This window comes from Grammomys surdaster, unplaced genomic scaffold (assembly GCF_004785775.1).
Source record: "Grammomys surdaster isolate TR1022 unplaced genomic scaffold, NIH_TR_1.0 270, whole genome shotgun sequence".
Lineage (NCBI taxonomy): Eukaryota > Metazoa > Chordata > Mammalia > Rodentia > Muridae > Grammomys > Grammomys surdaster.
Genome location: NW_021604711.1, coordinates 2266144 through 2281830, shown reverse-complemented (window position 1 = coordinate 2281830; position 15687 = coordinate 2266144). Strand labels below are relative to the sequence as shown.

Here is a 15687-nt window from a genome sequence, read left to right as displayed (position 1 = left end):
TCTCTCTCTCTCTCTCTCTCTCTCTCTCTCTCTCTCTCTCTCTCTCTCTTAAAGGAAATTAAGAGGGGTGCGAACGAAGTGGCTCAGTGTGCAGCACCTGTGTTTTGGAGGCCTTGGGTTTGAGCTCTTGCACCATCACAAACTAGAAATTGTGTCATAGTTACTTACTGTTTTGGCTGGCCTCCCCAGCCCCATGTCTAGGTGACCCAAGTACAAGGTCCTTAGATACCCACTCCCAAAAAGGCATCTGTCAGGCAGTGTCTAAGAGGCTGAAAGGGATGTGGGGAGAAATGCATCTTTGTTGCAGACCCATGTGGGGCTCTTTATGTAAATGGTTTCAGTGCCTAACAGGAAGAAGAAAAATGAGGCTTTGATGTGAGCCTCAGCATCTTTGTCAGACCTGCACAGTGTCACTCAGGCTTCAGGGTGGCCTGCTTCTATTAAGGAGCTGTCAGCTGTTCTCAGGCCACAGGCCCAGGGGGCTCTCAGAGTGAGAGTGGTAGGGGTGGTCCAGAGCTGTCTATAGAATGCTATATGAGTGTGGGAGCTGTGTTGGGGATGTCAGCCTAGACTGGTCACACAGTGGGCCTGGATTCCCTGAGTACCAGAGCTGTGGGCCACCCCAGTCGATGCCAGGAAACTAAAAAAGGAGATGGAGACAGGTGAAGACCAGCGGTCTAAGCAACACAGCATAGCATACAGCAGGACACACTTTCTTCCCCTAGCAAGTACAAGAAAAGATCCTGCTGTCCCATAGGCCTATATAATCCAGGATAGCTCTTGGAGGGGATCCTAGGACACAAGGGGCATTCTAAATGAACAAAGAATGACAGAGGTCAGATTACCAAAGGCTAAAACTGGCACACTGTGGTCTTAATCTAGAAGGGTGTATGATGTATAGATGCCTACATGGTATCTATGGCAACATTCTATTAACCAGAATTTGGTTACACCAGCCCTTGTGTCCATTCATTCTAGAAAACACAGAACTGCTGGTCTTTTTAGAAACCTTGCTGGAAAAATATGAAAAAAAAATAGTATTTACCTCCAACCTCTTAGATGAAAAGACATTGATGTCAGCTTTTAGTGTCACAGAAATTGAGATTGTGTTGAACGCCTGCTTCTGTGCCTTATTCATTGTGTATCGGACCCTTAACATTTATCTGTAACAAGAAAAGCTCTTTGGAAGCAGTGATACTGTGAGCTGGGATTTGGAGGACCTGCTGTGCTATGTGATCTTGCAGAATCAGTTGATTTCTCCTGAGCCTGGTTTCTTGTCTCTGTGCAGGGACAGAGACCAATGGTCGTTTCTCAGGCTCTGCATATGTTGCCTGTCTCAAGATACCTAATTGTTACAGCTTTGCCCTCCTAAGATGAAAGAAAAGCCTGGTGATGTTTATGGCAGGGCAAGTCCTAGACAACACTTTCTAGATATGTAGTTAGTGGGATACTGAGGGCATGGCTGGTGCTGCTTCCAATAAGCACTTTCCCACCTCTTGGCCAAGGACTTTGTGTATCTGAACCCTCGCCCCACGGTAGCCTCAGAGTCTAGTGGTTGTTTGCCTGTTACCTTGATGGAAGCAGGGTGCTTCGCAGCCAGTAACTCCTCGGTTAAAGGAGTATCTTGTCACTGTGTAGATGATGGAGCTGGAGCCTGGCCTTGACTCTTGGTCCTGCTGCAGTGCTCATCATGACTTCAGCAGCCTCAGGGTACTTCCCAGCTGTATCCATGACCACTCCCCACCAAGTCAGCTACCCAGGGCCCATGTTCAGAAATACCAGGTGCATGGTGTAGCTCTGCCATCTCTGACGAGGTCTCATTGTTTTCAGCAAGGGCCTCACACATCACAAAGCTCCCCTGACTCTTGGCAGCAGAATTGCATGAAGTTGCCACAGCTATATCTGCCTGGTACCCTGTGCAGTGGAGAACTCTGCTCTGAGGTCAGGTGCTTACCAGGCTCACATGGGATCAGCGTCTGGTTGGCCATTACAGACTCTTGGTCACACATTCTGAGGAGTCATGGGATGATAGGGTTGAAACTGAGTCTTGGGCTGGACATAAGAAAAGGAGGCACACACAGTAGGGATACACAATAGGGATACTGCCTTCTAGTCTTCTTGGGCTAGGTGGGTAGTGCCAGGCAGTGAAGTTAGGCAAGATATCTTGGTACCCATCCATGGGGTAGATAGAAGAACAGGGTCAGGCCACCTAATATTCAGAAGGCTCAGCAGTTTGAGGGGAAGCTTAAGAGTGTGTCAGAGGGCAGCAGACATAAGGCAGGTCACAGACAGCTTAGCAGGAAGGGGGCTAAATGAAGCAGGCAGAATGGTTTTCCCTCTATACAGGCACCAGTGGCCAGAGCAGAGCTTCTGCCTTTCCTACCGGGCCACCCTAGGATTGAGGCAGTTGAGCCTCAGAGTAGAAGTGGGCAGGTGGCTTTCTTCCCAAAGGAGGAGACAAAACAGGGCTCTGCCTTTTTAATATTCCAGTCAACTTTTAGGGGCTAGCTCTGGCTGAATGTGACCCTGCTTTGTCTGAGTTGTGTCCCAGTATGGTACACCAGGAGTCTGTTGTTGAGAGGTGTGGACATTGAGGACTGAAGGGCACAGGGACAGCCTAGGGCATGTAGAAAGCTAGCCCTTGGTGGGGGCATAGAATATGAGTTTGCAGACCTGTCCTAGGGGTCTAGGAGAGGCTTATGCAGTGCAAAGAAGGGAAGAACTGATTCCAGTGAGGAAACTGGAAAAGGATGAGGCCTGGTGTCTACTCAAGTATGGAGCTGCTACAGTCCAGGAGGTCTTAGGACTGGAGCTACAGTATACTAAGGGCAGGAGGCAGGTTATTAGATGAAGGGTTAGGAAGCCATTGAAAAGTTTATAGCAATAAAACCCCATGAACAGAGCTTCTGTGAGGCTACAGGGACAGAGGCTAGAGACCTGGAGAACTCTCTGGGTTGTAGGTACAGGATCTTTGGCAGCTGGACATGTGGTATACTCTATACTGTGGAGTGAGGTTAAAGAGACCTTGGAAGGGGAACTCAGGTGAAATGGTTAAGGGGAGAATCAATGGAGTAGTGAAGGCTTGATGGTACCAGGGATACACTAGATTTCAGTCAGAGGCTTCAGAGAATCAGAAGGAAGATGCTGCAGGGGCGTCTGTTTCCTCAGAAGGGGTCCTATATTCTGGAAAGAAATATAGTCACTCAGAGAGGCCGAAAGAAGGAACAGGGAAAACAGAATTGGGGCAGAGATGGAGAAGGGCTAGGGGCTCACCTTGTCCATCCAGGCCACCAGCTGTGGGATCTGCCTTGGGAACAGGCCAACATAAGAGTGATGGGAGGAGGCAGGAGTTGATGTCAGGAGAGCTACTGTACTGGCCTTCAGACAAGGTCTGGGATTCAGGATTTTTATCCACCAGCCAAGAGGGGACAGCCTATCTCCCAAAGAGCTTCAGGGCATCTAGGCCTCAAGGACAAAGGCAGGGGTTGGGGGGCTGGGTGAGCAGGAGATGGAGCCTGTAGCTGTGAGCTTAATGGCCCCGGAAAGAAAAAAAAAACATAAAGCTGCAGAATTACGGGGAGACATAAACAGAGCTGTCAGGCATTAGCTGCAGGGAGACGGCTGAGCAGGGTAGAGCTGCGATCCTTGTGTGTGCATAAAAAGACAGAAGTTATCAAAGGAACCAGATTAAGGAGCTGCTGTCTCTGCCACACTCAGGCTCCCTGACAGATTCCTTTCTTATGCCTCAGCCTGCTTCCTCTGGTCACAGGCTCTGGTCACATGCTGACCAAGGGGCTGAATCTCAAGGATTGGCCAGGGCAGGGGGCTGGATGTCTGAGTGGACGGGGGACCCAGCTGGCAGAGGGTGGGAGCCAGGTATGAGGAGAGAGGCAGTGCTGACCCTGACAGTTTATGAGTGTTTGTACACCCTGCCATCTTTATTTGTTGCTGTTGCTGCTAAGCACTAATGGACTTAACTGAGCCGCAGAGATACCAGCCTATGCATAGGCATGTGCCCCTGCTTGTACAGATATGCAGCCCCCCCGGCCCTGCTCCCATCAACGAGGCTTCCAGTGATCCTGAGTTGGAGAAGGGTGGTGTTCCAGTGAACAGAGTTCTGGGGTAGGTCTTTGAGGTACCTAGCATATAGACAGGAACCTGGCCTGATAATTCTCAGGCTCCTCTTGAGTTCCTCAGACTAGGCACCATGATGAGGGTCTGAGAACTGTCTGTTCTTAAACTATCATGTTCTTAAATGCTTTAGAGAATCATGTTTTGCACAGGCTAAGAAAAATACTTAGTTAACACAAAGTTCTGCTTTGCTGGAGGGCAGAACTCCATTCATCTACCTATTCACTCACGTATTCAGTGAGGCCCTCCACAGCTTGATCCCCCCTGCCCCAACTCAGACATGTCCATCAGAGGCCTGACTGGTGCTTTTGAGTCTCTTAGGAGACAGCAATCGCGCAGTGTCTAAATGCAGTTTGTGTGGGAGAAGATCTTTCATTGGCAGAGGCTCTGAAGGTTGTGAGGGGGAGGGGGAAAAGGGCAAGGAGCCCTGGAGGCCGGGTGGCTCCAGGACCCACCTGGTATGTAAGGAGAAGGGGCATGTATCTGAAGAGGAGGGTACCGAAACATATTCAGGGTCCTCATAGAGGATGAGTGGCATCTTCAGGTGTTCCTGCTTACCTTGCCTATGTCCACCATGCAGGGATGCCCTTCCTTTACAGCATAGCTGGGGCTTTTAACTATCCTTAAAGCTGCCCAGCAACTATTGACTAAGGAAACTTCATTCTTTTATGTCCCAGCACCTGCCTTCCGTCACCCTTCGTTCTCCCTCCCACTGATGCCCAGTGAGATCAAGGAGAACACTTGAGGAAGGTGGCCATCACCAGGAGGGCCTCAGATCTCTCTTTAGCAGGCCTGGTGAGCTACAGGGGAGGGTTTGGTAGGCTTTGATTTCTACACGTGTGACGCTTTTGTCCTCTCTGGGCTTCAGACATACACTGGGTTACCTGTAGATGTTGACGCTACCTGATTCTGGCACACCAAGAGTTGCACGTCAGACTTGAGTTGGAGATGTGCATTGGCAGGTTAGTAGACTGACTCCATCACTGTTCTCTAGGAGATAATCCAGCCTTATCTTAACTGGCCTCCATATTTACCCATCACTATAGTTACTATGAATCATAGCATATGTGTATCTAGTGTTGTCATCCCTGCTCTTGTTTGTGCTCTGTGGCTCACTGTCACTTAGCACGTTTGTGATCAAGGCCTTACCTGTCTCATTTCCACATCTAACTAAAGAGACTACATTTTCAGACCTTTCCTCTCTGCCTCCCTTTCCCTCAGTATTTTCTGCATATTCCTCAAGACTCAGGACTTCCTATGGGTTATCCCTCTGATCCTGTGCCTCCTGTGCCTTTGCCTGTATATCAGCACTCAACTGTCTTCTGCAAGGGCTACTTGATCTTTTTGCTGTCTCTGGCTGCATCCATTCCTAGCACCCATGCAGCATAGAGTAGACACTTGGGAACTGCTTCTCAGATGGAAGGATAGTTGGGCAGGTGGGTGGATGGGCAGGTAGGTGGTGGGTAAACAGGTGGATGATGGGAAAATTGATGGATGAGTGGAGAATACATGGATGAATGAAGGGGAGGGTGTCAGAGTGGATTGAGGGACTGGATTATTGAGAAACTTGGCGCTCCCAGGAAGTAAGCTTCAGAGCCTCGGATGGGGTTCAGTTTCCTTGTGTGTAAAATGGTCTGTCAGCTCAGCTTCTATAGTTGGAAAAGGTAACTAAGAAGACAATAGGTCAAGTGTGCCAGACAGTGACCACAAAAGAAATTATTAGCTTGCAACCCTGAAAGGACCTTCCTTTTCCGTAGATCCTGCCCTGACTAGAGAGTTGGGGCTAGGGTTCAGTTATATCCAAGTCTTGCTATTCCCAAGATATCCTTTGGTATCTTGGGATTTAGGTTTTTTTTTTTTTTTTAGTATAAAGTAGGGTGCTTATGTTCTTGCTGATTCTCTGGAGATGAAAACATTGTTTAGGCACACCCAGAAAACATGGGCCCTATACCCCAAGTACATGTAGAGTTTTACACCCTGGCTCTGCCTCTGGGCCTCCCCTCACCACCCCAGCATGATTAATATGATGTTAGAACTGTCATCTGAATACACAAATGCCCTTTTTCTATGCCTGTGACCTCATCTGCAAAGTGAGTTAGGATGTGACTGATGCTCACTCAGAACAGAGCCAGTGCCTTGGAAAGGTCAGTGAGAGCGGTCAGAGAGTGATGGTAGGAAGGTAGTTCTGTTCCTTAGTGGCTCTCAGCTCAGTCCTGGGATGTAGATGTTTAACTGCTGTCCCTACTTGAAGGATGAAAATTACAGGCTTGGAGAGATGGTATAACTCACCTGAGGTTACAGAGTCAGTCAGCCTCAGGGTCTTGGGTACTTGGTGTTTGTTTCCAAAGACTCTTGTAAGGGCACTCTGGAAAAAGCTACTTCTAGATCACAGTGAAACACAAAGCTATCCAGAACATTCCTTAGTCCTGGGGCTGCAGGGCTACTTGCTAGTCTGCCAGGTCAGTTCCACCCAGAGTTGATACCTAGAGTTGTCACATGTGACAGGACCCTGCTCAGGCCACTGCCACTAGGCCTTTGTGTCCAAGCAGTGAGCCTGACTATCCTGACAGTAACCTGGTGGGAATAGCAGTGAGCAGATGAGAGTCAGACCCATGTGACACCTGGGAGCTCCTGTCTTCCTGGCCACACCTCTGCAGCCAGCAGAGACGAGTGGAGTTCCAGTCCTTTGCTTTTGCTATAAAAAATGTCAATATTTATCCTTTAAAAGGACAGATATGTCCTGTGCTGCTCTTGACAGCTCTGTCTACATGGTCTCTTTTAATCTCTGCTTGCATAGGGTCCCACAGCTCAGGTTAGGGGTAGGATTTGATCCCTTATCTCTAGCAGGCTTCACAATTCAGAGCCTTTGGGTTCACAAACCCTGGATGGCATCTGCCTCTACATTTTATGTGTGTTTTGTTGGAAAGATTACAGGAAAGTGTATTGCTAGGCCACACAGAAGGGAGAGGAAGAGCTTCAAAATAACAAACCAAGAGTGCCTTTGAACAGCAGCTCTGGCATTCTCCCTGCCCTGCCCACTCATGAAGAACAGTGTAGTCAGTGGTCAGGCCCACCTCTGCCCTGTGGGGCCCAGAGTGTTCTTTGTACCAAAAAGAGTGCAGGACATAGGAAGCTGTAGGTTCTAGGCAGCCAGCATCTGTCTGTCATGCTGAGGTGGAGGCAGGTGGCCAGTGGCCGAAAGGATGAAGCTTCACTCATATAGTCAGGTCTGGTTTTCTTCTAATTTTACCCCCTTTGTTGCTGTTCCCTTGGCTGGACATGTAGGTGACTGACCTTACATGTATTACTTTGGGCTAGGACTCTGGCCACATGGAATTTATATTTGGATCCATAGTGCCAGAAGGTGCTCCAAAGAGGTAGAACTAGTTAACCTGTTCCATCCCCATCTGGACCAGAGCTCCCTTTCTCCCATGCCTCAGCAGCCAGCCAGAGACAGCACCATACCTATATCTCCTACATGTTCAGAAAGCCAAGTAAGTGGTATCCTGACGAACACCCACATGGCCACGTCTGTCTCTGTAGGGAAGGGCAGGCATGACTGGAAGGAGCCCAAATCCAGCTCTCCTCCCACCCCCTTACAATAGCCCTGCCAGTTGGATGCCTAGAATATTTTACAACTCAAGAGCATGAAACATGACGAGGGTAAGTGCCCAAGTTTCTCCAGCTGTGTGTACAGAAGCTGGAACTTGAACCCTCAGCCACTCAACTCTCAGGGCTTCATCGGGGTGGATATGGAGAGACAGCATCTTTCACACAGCTCCAAGCCCCATGACTGGCTGCCTGAACCTGACCTTTGGAACTCCTCAGGAGTAGATACAATCTGCCATTCTCTACCAGTTATAAGGAATCCTCCCACAAGCTTCCAAAGTGAGGCATCTGTGGGTCAGGCCAAATTAGCTGTGTGCAGCTAGAAGAATGATGGTCTGGAAGCCAGGGAGAGAGTTCTGGAAAGGTTGGATGCAGTCAGAAGCAAGGTCCAAGTCAGCCTGGGCCCAGACTCAGGCCTGGGCTTGGGCACAGAACCAGCACACAAGGACCAGCTGAAGTGTTGGGTTCACTCTGAGTGAAACAAGAGCGATGTTCCAAACAGTTGCTGGACCCAGCTGCCTAGGCTTTGGTTTTTTCTCTTAAATACCTTCCCATTTTATGACTGTTTAGAGAGAGTAGTCAGTCAGCTTCCACTTGGGCTCAGGAAGGTCCTCAGGAAGTTTGTTCAGGCTGCCCCTAAAGCAGGGGCTGACAGCCCCCTCTGGCTGAGAGTGGTGCTTCCATTGTGTCAGAGCAGCCACCACAGCATAGCACAAATGGAAGCTCTCTTGCAGTGACGACACAAACCCAGCACGCCTTCACTTTGAGAACCTGGAAGATCACAGTCGGAGCATTCGTCCTGTCTGTTGGAGCAAAATAGCACTGCACAGGAGCACCTAACCCTAAATGAATTTGTAACTTACCACAATAGCCATGCGTATTTGGAAGAGTGCTGCTGAATGACATTCAGTCTGCAGGTGAATAAGAAGTAGAATCCAGACTCATGCCAAGAAACACTGACGGAGTGGCTTGGCTGTGTGACACTTCTTCCAGTCCCCTTTCCCCCCTCCCCAGAAGACCAGTGTTCTGAAATTTCATGCCAGTGCATCTGTTTCTACCTTCAGGAACCACTCTGTCTCCAGCCAGAAGCCCCGCTTGCAGCACTGCCCTCAGGGCTCCCAAAGAGTGGAATCTGGAACAGCCTTTCTATTATTTGGAGCCATTTCCACTTCTGGAAATGAGAAGAGACATTACACCTTGAAGGGTAGTTGAGGTCTCTTCAAACAGCACCAGTCTCTGGTGGCGAACAGGGTTCAATAGTGAGATGGGAAGAACTTTCCAGATCAGAGGAGGGCAGAGCCCAGTCTGTACCATCCCCCTAGTACCTTGTTTCTGCTTGAGTGCCAGTCCTCTTCTTGCTCCTAACCCACCTTGGCTTCCAGGCTCCACCCATCTAGAGCCCCGACCTAAGTATGTCACAGCCCCCCTGGGATATCAGCCTCCCTTCTGCTTCTCCCAGGTGCTCTGGCCCGCCAGGCCTCTTTACTTACCTGTATGCTTGAGGCAGCTCTCCTTAGGAAGAACCCAGCCAAAAGCCCAGCCCCTCAAAAGCTGGGTTTTTTGTTTTGTTTTGTGTAGCTGACTTAAGCCTCAAGAGATTGGTCTCAACCTTGCTAATGTGGGGACTCTTTAATACAGTTCTTCATGTTGTGGTGACCCCCTGCCATAAAACTATCTTTGTTGCTACTTTATAACTGTAATTTTGTTACTGTTGTGAATCATAATGTAAATATTTGTGGTTTCCAATGGTCTTAGGTGACTCCTTGTGACAGGGTCTTGACCCACATGTTGAGAACTAGTATGCTAACCCCATGGTTTCTGTGTCTGGGATGGCTACCGCTTTCTCTGCTCCTGCTGCAGCTAATCACCTTCTCCTTAAAGAAAGTTTCTCCGAAGACCCTCGAATTGGGTTAGGGACAGTCTGGAAAACGCCATGATACTTGAGGGACTCAGTCAAGATCCTAGATGGCCGGGCTGCCCATTCACCTCTTCTTCTTTTTTTTTTTTTTTTTTTTTTGGTTTTTCGAGACAGGGTCTCTCTATGTAGTCCTGGCTGTCCTGGAACTCACTTTGTAGACCAGGCTGGCCTCGAACTCAGAAATCCGCCTGCCTCTGCCTCCCAAGTGCTGGGATTAAAGGCGTGCGCCACCACAGCCCGGCTTCCATTCACCTCTTCTAAAGAGGGCAGAATGAAGTTTAAGGTGGGTGGCCTTTCGGGGAGAAGGACAACAACCACAACGGATGCGAACTTCCTGCGACCTCATACTGAGGAAGGAAAGGGTCTGAAGAAGGCAAGCCAAAGTGGGGTTCTCCCTAGGGGGAGCATAGGCAGACCAACAAGAGGGAGTAAACCGATCTGGCGAGCTTCCTGTGTGCTCCTGGCACGTCCCCAGACCCTGGCTCAGGAAGGGGCTTGCTTTGAAGTTTCCGGCAAGACCTGCCCATTGCTGTTCAAATGGCTTATTTGTCTAGTGGCTTAAGAAAGGGGACTGGCGGTGGGGGTGGCAGCGCCCCGCTTGGCGCCGCTGCACCCTGAGGGTCCCTACGTTTAGGAGCTCCAGCTTCTGCGAACTAGAGGATGTTGAGACCAGGCCGAGAACCCCAGGGGGACTCGGTTCTCGGGCCGGCTGTTTCAGGCTATCGGAGAGCTGGAGCCGCCTCGCACCGCCACTCCGCGCAGGGTGGGAGGGAGCGAGGGAGGCGAGGGGACGAGCGCCGGCTCCCCGCCCCCATCCCACCCGGTTCCGATATTTAGCTGAAAGGCACGCGGCTCCTAATCGGCCCTTTCCAGGCTGAGATGTAGCTGCGCTCTGCCCGCGCAAGGGCGGGGGCCGGGCCGGGGGAGGCGCAGAGTCCGGAGCCTGCGAGCGAGGTGAGGAGCCCGCGTCCTCGGCTGCTGGAGCGGGCGGGCGGGCGCGCATCGCCGAGGCAGATATAGAAAGGGGGGCAGGTTAAAAATAACCCTCTTCGGCTGGGAAGCTCGCGCGCACTCTCTCGCCTCATTCGGTGCCAGAGGACTCCAGGGGAGGTGGCGTTGGGGAGGGCAGCGCGGGATTCCCCTCCTCCGCCGCCGGGCGGGGTGCCGCCTGCACGCCACGGCTGCACGTGTGCGGGGCCACGCGCCCGAGCCCCTCGGTCCGGCCCGCGGCGATCTCCCCAGCCACACGCTTCTGGCTGCCGCCCCTCCCGCACCCAGAGCGGCTGTAGGAAGCGCTCCTTTATTCATTATTTACGAGCGTTAATAGGTTTGGGGCGCGCGGACTGGGGGCGGAGGCGAGGACGCGGCGGGGACCCCAGCGGTCGGGGACGGGTGCGGACCTGCGGCAAGGTCTGCGGGGCGAGGGTGGGGAGAGCTCAGACGCTCTCTTTCGCGGGCTCGCACTTAGCCGAACGGGGCGAGGGTGCTATAGGCCCCCACTTCCCCTGCACGGCCCTTGCAGCCGCGTCTCTGACGCAGCCCTGGCCTCATTTATCATCATCTTTGGTCAAGTGGAGTGTGCAAGGAACAGCTGCTTCACTCGGCTGACTTCCGAGGGTGGCTACAGCGGGAATCAGGAAAATGAATGATGGAGGCTGGGGGGCCGCCCCCAGGTCCGGGTGCAGGCGGGAGGGAGGCGGGAAGCATACTGGCTGCCTCAGCCTCGTGGCAAGCGCAGCGCCCCCTTCCTCTCCGGGCGCCCACAGTCCCTGCGGATCTGTGGCTGAGGACGGGCGGGTGTGCGGGAGGTCGCCGTGACCTTGCTGGGGTCAGTGGGTTGGGCTGCGGAGGAGGCGTCGCGGCGTCTTTGGTGGCCCTCTCCGGATTGGCGGAAGACCGGGAGACGAGGAGGGGGAGGGGAATACCAATGGAAGGTGAAATTTTACCTGCCCCTGAGGGAGTCCTGCGGATTTTCTCCCGGCGACAGCCGCGCTCTGCCTTTGTCTTACATGGCCGAAACATCTGTAGCAGCAACGGAGAGGCCGCAGACCCCACCCTCCTCGCGGCTCCCTAGGCAGTACCCTGCTGCAGCCTATACCTCAATGTGGGGTCCTTGCCCGCACCCTTCCCCGTCTGGTGTCGATGGGGCGGGGGCTGGTTGCGGAAAGGGTTAATGGCCTAGTCGCAGACCCTAATTGTTAGAGCTAGGCCCCGCTCCGTTCCAATTACCCTAAGTAGAGACTGAATGCGCAATTAACGGAGTCAGCTTGCCAACTGGAAAGCTGTCCCCGCTTTCACGTTGAGCGGAATACTCCACCAGCTGACTTGGACGAAGCAATTTCCTCTGCTCTCCCCTTTCTCTCTCCTCCAGCCCCTTCTCTTTTTCTCTCTCCTTAATAATAAAATTATACCAAGCAGTTTGCGGTGTGGCAGGCGGCCAGAAAAGCGTTTCTTTAAACGCTGCCGTCTCACAATTAGGCAGCAAGAGGATTTGACACGCCGAGGCGGCCTGACAGGCGGCTTCCTCCCCTGGGGGCCGGTGCAGGAGGGGCTTCGGTACCCTGCTCCCCCATATGGAACCCGCACTGAGAGGGGGCCAGGGCTGCACCTCCCGGGCTGTCAGCGTGCTGCAGTGATAAGCCCTTGGGGCAGGCAGCAGGGGAGGTTCTACCCAGGCTCCCAGAGGCAGCAATGTCTTTCCCTGCTGGGTTATAGAGTAGGAAAGCAATGTTCTCTGTTTCTGTGTGGCAGAGAGGCATTTGGGGCACATAACTGCTGAGCCTGGTGGACACCTCAACTCACTGACCCTCTCTGGGTTCCCGTTGATCTCTTCGAGTTTGGGATTGGAGTGTTGAGGAAGAATTCGTCCCGTTCCTGGGCTGGTTGCTTTATTTTTTCCATGCCAAAACTGTCTTCCAAGGAGGTTGCAGACAAGACTGTCTGTAATGAGTCAGAGGCCCCTCTGCTGGTACTACTGGGAGAGCAGACCTAGAATCCCCATAAGCACACAAGAGATGCCTTGAAAGCACCGGGGACCAGTACCCAGAAAACAGGGTACCCTGACCACTGGCTATAGCAGCTGAACTCAGAGCTGGACCAAAGTAGGCAGTAGCTGCTGTAGGAGGCAGTTGCTTCTGGAAGCCACCTTGCTGCCTCCCAGCTTCAGGAGGGCAGTCACTTTCTTCCTTTATCTCTTTTCTTCTTTCTATCCCCGGTGTCCTTCAGCAACATCCTGGCAGTTCTCTACGCCTTAGACTACACATGCAGCCCACATTCCCCTGGAACCTCAGCTCTGTACTCTGCTCACCCTCCACCTGGACTTCTGCTGAGCTACACCAGGCTTGAACCAGTGGGCACCAACACTAAAGGCTGCAGAGGAACGAGTGCAGACACTGCTGTGCCTTCCTAGTTGGCTAGTTTACATCCTGCCCACCGACTTTCTCACCCACTCGTGAAACTGCTCTGTGATCCTCACCCTCTGAGGCTGTGATAAAGCATAAATACTGTGATAAGCACAAAGCCAATAGTGTCCCTGTGTCCCACTTGGTCCCCATCAGAGCAATATTTATAGGGGCAACTCTGGGGCCAGAGTAGGGCTTTGGGGCTTAAGAGCAAACACATCCCTACCTTCAGGCTCTTATCCTTAGGAGGCAGCTCATTGTACCATTAATTATGTAATTACTGCTGTCATGAGCCCCACATGGGAGCTTGGCAGGGGTCCCAGGAGGGGGAGGGATGGGGCCTCACCTGTCTCTTGTGGAATGTCCCAGGGCCACCTCCTACATCACCTCTACAAGCTGTGCACACACCACAATCCTACCTCTAGCTCTCCAGCTCCTTCCTGCGCCCAGGTCACTCACCTTTGACTTCAGTGTCTGCCTGGGCTATGCTGCTACCTACCAAGGCCTCCTGCTCTGAACATCCAGGAGCTCTTTGTTGCATTAATACCCAGGTCCCCAGCCTAAGAAGGCAAGAGCTAAACTGCATGGGGGTGGGTGTCCACTTTGTCAGGACTTGACACCTGTGGCTGATGGTCAAGTGAAAGCCCACAGATGGTCCTTTTGAACTTTGCCCTCCTTAAATGACAACAATAAAAACCCTTGAGACTTGGTTGATAACTTTTTTTTTTTTAAATCTGGGTGTGTGCCGTGTGTGTGTGTGTGTGTGTGTGTGTGTGTAAGAACAACTTCCAGGAGCTAGTTCTCTCTACTGTGGGTTCCAGGGATGGAAGTCAATCACTAAGCCATTGTATCTTGCCAGCCCTGGTAACATTTTTGAAAATGAAAAACATCCCTACTGTACATTTCTGACTTGTAACCTCTTAAAGAAAAAGCTTCTCTGGCACATTCTTCCCAGCTCTGCTTGGGACCAGTATGTACAGCCTGCCTCCAACCCCTTTCTGACTACTTGGCTCTGAAGTGGACTCTGTCCATCCTTAAGAACAAATTTGTGTTTACTGTGTGAAGCAGACCTGTGGCCCTAGGCTGTGCCTCTCAGTCCCTGCCCAAATACACTGTGTCTATCAACTAACTGCTTAGTCTGGACTTCGTTTCACAGGGTTAATGTGACATTTGGATCATGTCTCATTTAATAAATATTTATTGTTCTGGGCAATGGGGACATGACTATGAATAAAATAGGCAAACTCCCTGCTCCTATGGAACTTTTGTCATTTGAGAGGAGACTAGTAATGAGGCTGAAAGGTAAGTTTTGAAGAAGTAGAAGGAAGCACAAGGGGTGTCGTTTTAAATCCAGTGACAACAGGGATGCAGTAGAGTGGCATGGGTATCTGGAGATGGTTTCCCTAGCAAAAGGGACAACCGGCACCGAGGCTTGAGGCTCATGGAGGCGGAAGGCTTGCCCAAGCCTAGTGGCATTTAGACAGCCTGCTACTAGCTTGGCACTTCTTTGCTGCTTCATCCACAAGTGAGTTGAGTCCTGGTCCTTCTGGGCACATGAAGTGGAGAGGACCCAGCTGTACTAACAAGTTCACCTGGGGCTTGGAGTGTAGACCAGCCCAAGCAGCCTGGGGAGCCCCTGTGAGCTTCTACTAGCCAGACCCCTGATCTTTAGACCCTGCCTATGTGTGTCATCAGTGAGTGCAGGCTAGCCTGAGCTGGACATGATGGGCAAGGCCTGCCCTCTTCGTAGTTAGCCTTTTTTTCCTCCTTGTTTAGACAGATAGGCAGTGATGCCTTTTGTTGAGTGGTCAATAAAATGACCCACAGTAGCCACAAGAGACCAATGAAGAATAGCAGCTGAGGTGGCTACAGAGAAGACAACCATGATGGTGGGTACAGGCCCAGCTGGACTATGGGCCCCTGCCACTGAGGGCATCCAGCTGTGACCTACTGCATCCTTGTAAGAGATGCTGAGGGCAGTGTCTAAGAAAGAACTTGCACAAGCAGGGCCAATGACGTGGTATTGGATCTCACTCCAGTGACCTAGTGTGGTAGAGATGATAAGTCTGAAGGAGGTTCTCACACATCCTCCAGAAACTCAGATTCAGCCTCTTAGGGCCTCAAAAGATGCTGGGTCCATCTTTTTTTCCTGTGTTGTCCAGGCTGGCTTGTTGCAGTGTTTGGTAATTGCATCTAAGGCCTTATGAATGCTAGGCAAATACTCTACCACTGAGCTCTACACCTAACCTGTCAGACTGGTCCTGAACTTGAGATCTGATCCCCTTGCTTCAGATTCTAAATGCTGGGATCACAGGTTTATGCCACTATATCCTGCTAATTTTCTATTTCAGTGATGGAGATACTGAATGAATGCTAGGCAAGTGTTCTAAAAAGCCCGAACCACAACCCTGTCTCTGTCTGCTACTTCTTATCTCTCTGCCTGCCTCTGGCTACCCAGGACCCAGATCCTGCAGTGGTGGGGAGGAGAAGTAGTGTAAAAAAGATATTACTAACATGGGGTGGTCTTGAGAGGCCATGCTTTGGGGTAGAGCTGCCTCACCACCACCCTGCGCTAAGCAGATCCTCCAGTCTCTTTCTGATGCTAGCCCTTAGCCCAAGAAATCTAGC

General features: G+C 51.5%; 1 protein-coding gene across 7 annotated transcripts in view; it reads left to right on the top strand.

The window, feature by feature from the left end:
- Positions 1-15687, top strand: part of Rai1 (retinoic acid induced 1) — a 95377-nt gene that overhangs the window by 60934 nt on the left and 18756 nt on the right. The window contains exon 1 of one of the 7 annotated variants that reach the window (XM_028776465.1): positions 4994-5093. The exons of the other annotated variants lie outside the window; for them this stretch is intronic. The gene's annotated coding sequence lies outside the window, so the exon portion shown is untranslated. Of the gene's footprint in view, positions 1-4993; positions 5094-15687 lie in introns of those variants that run through there. 7 annotated transcript variants of the gene reach the window in all.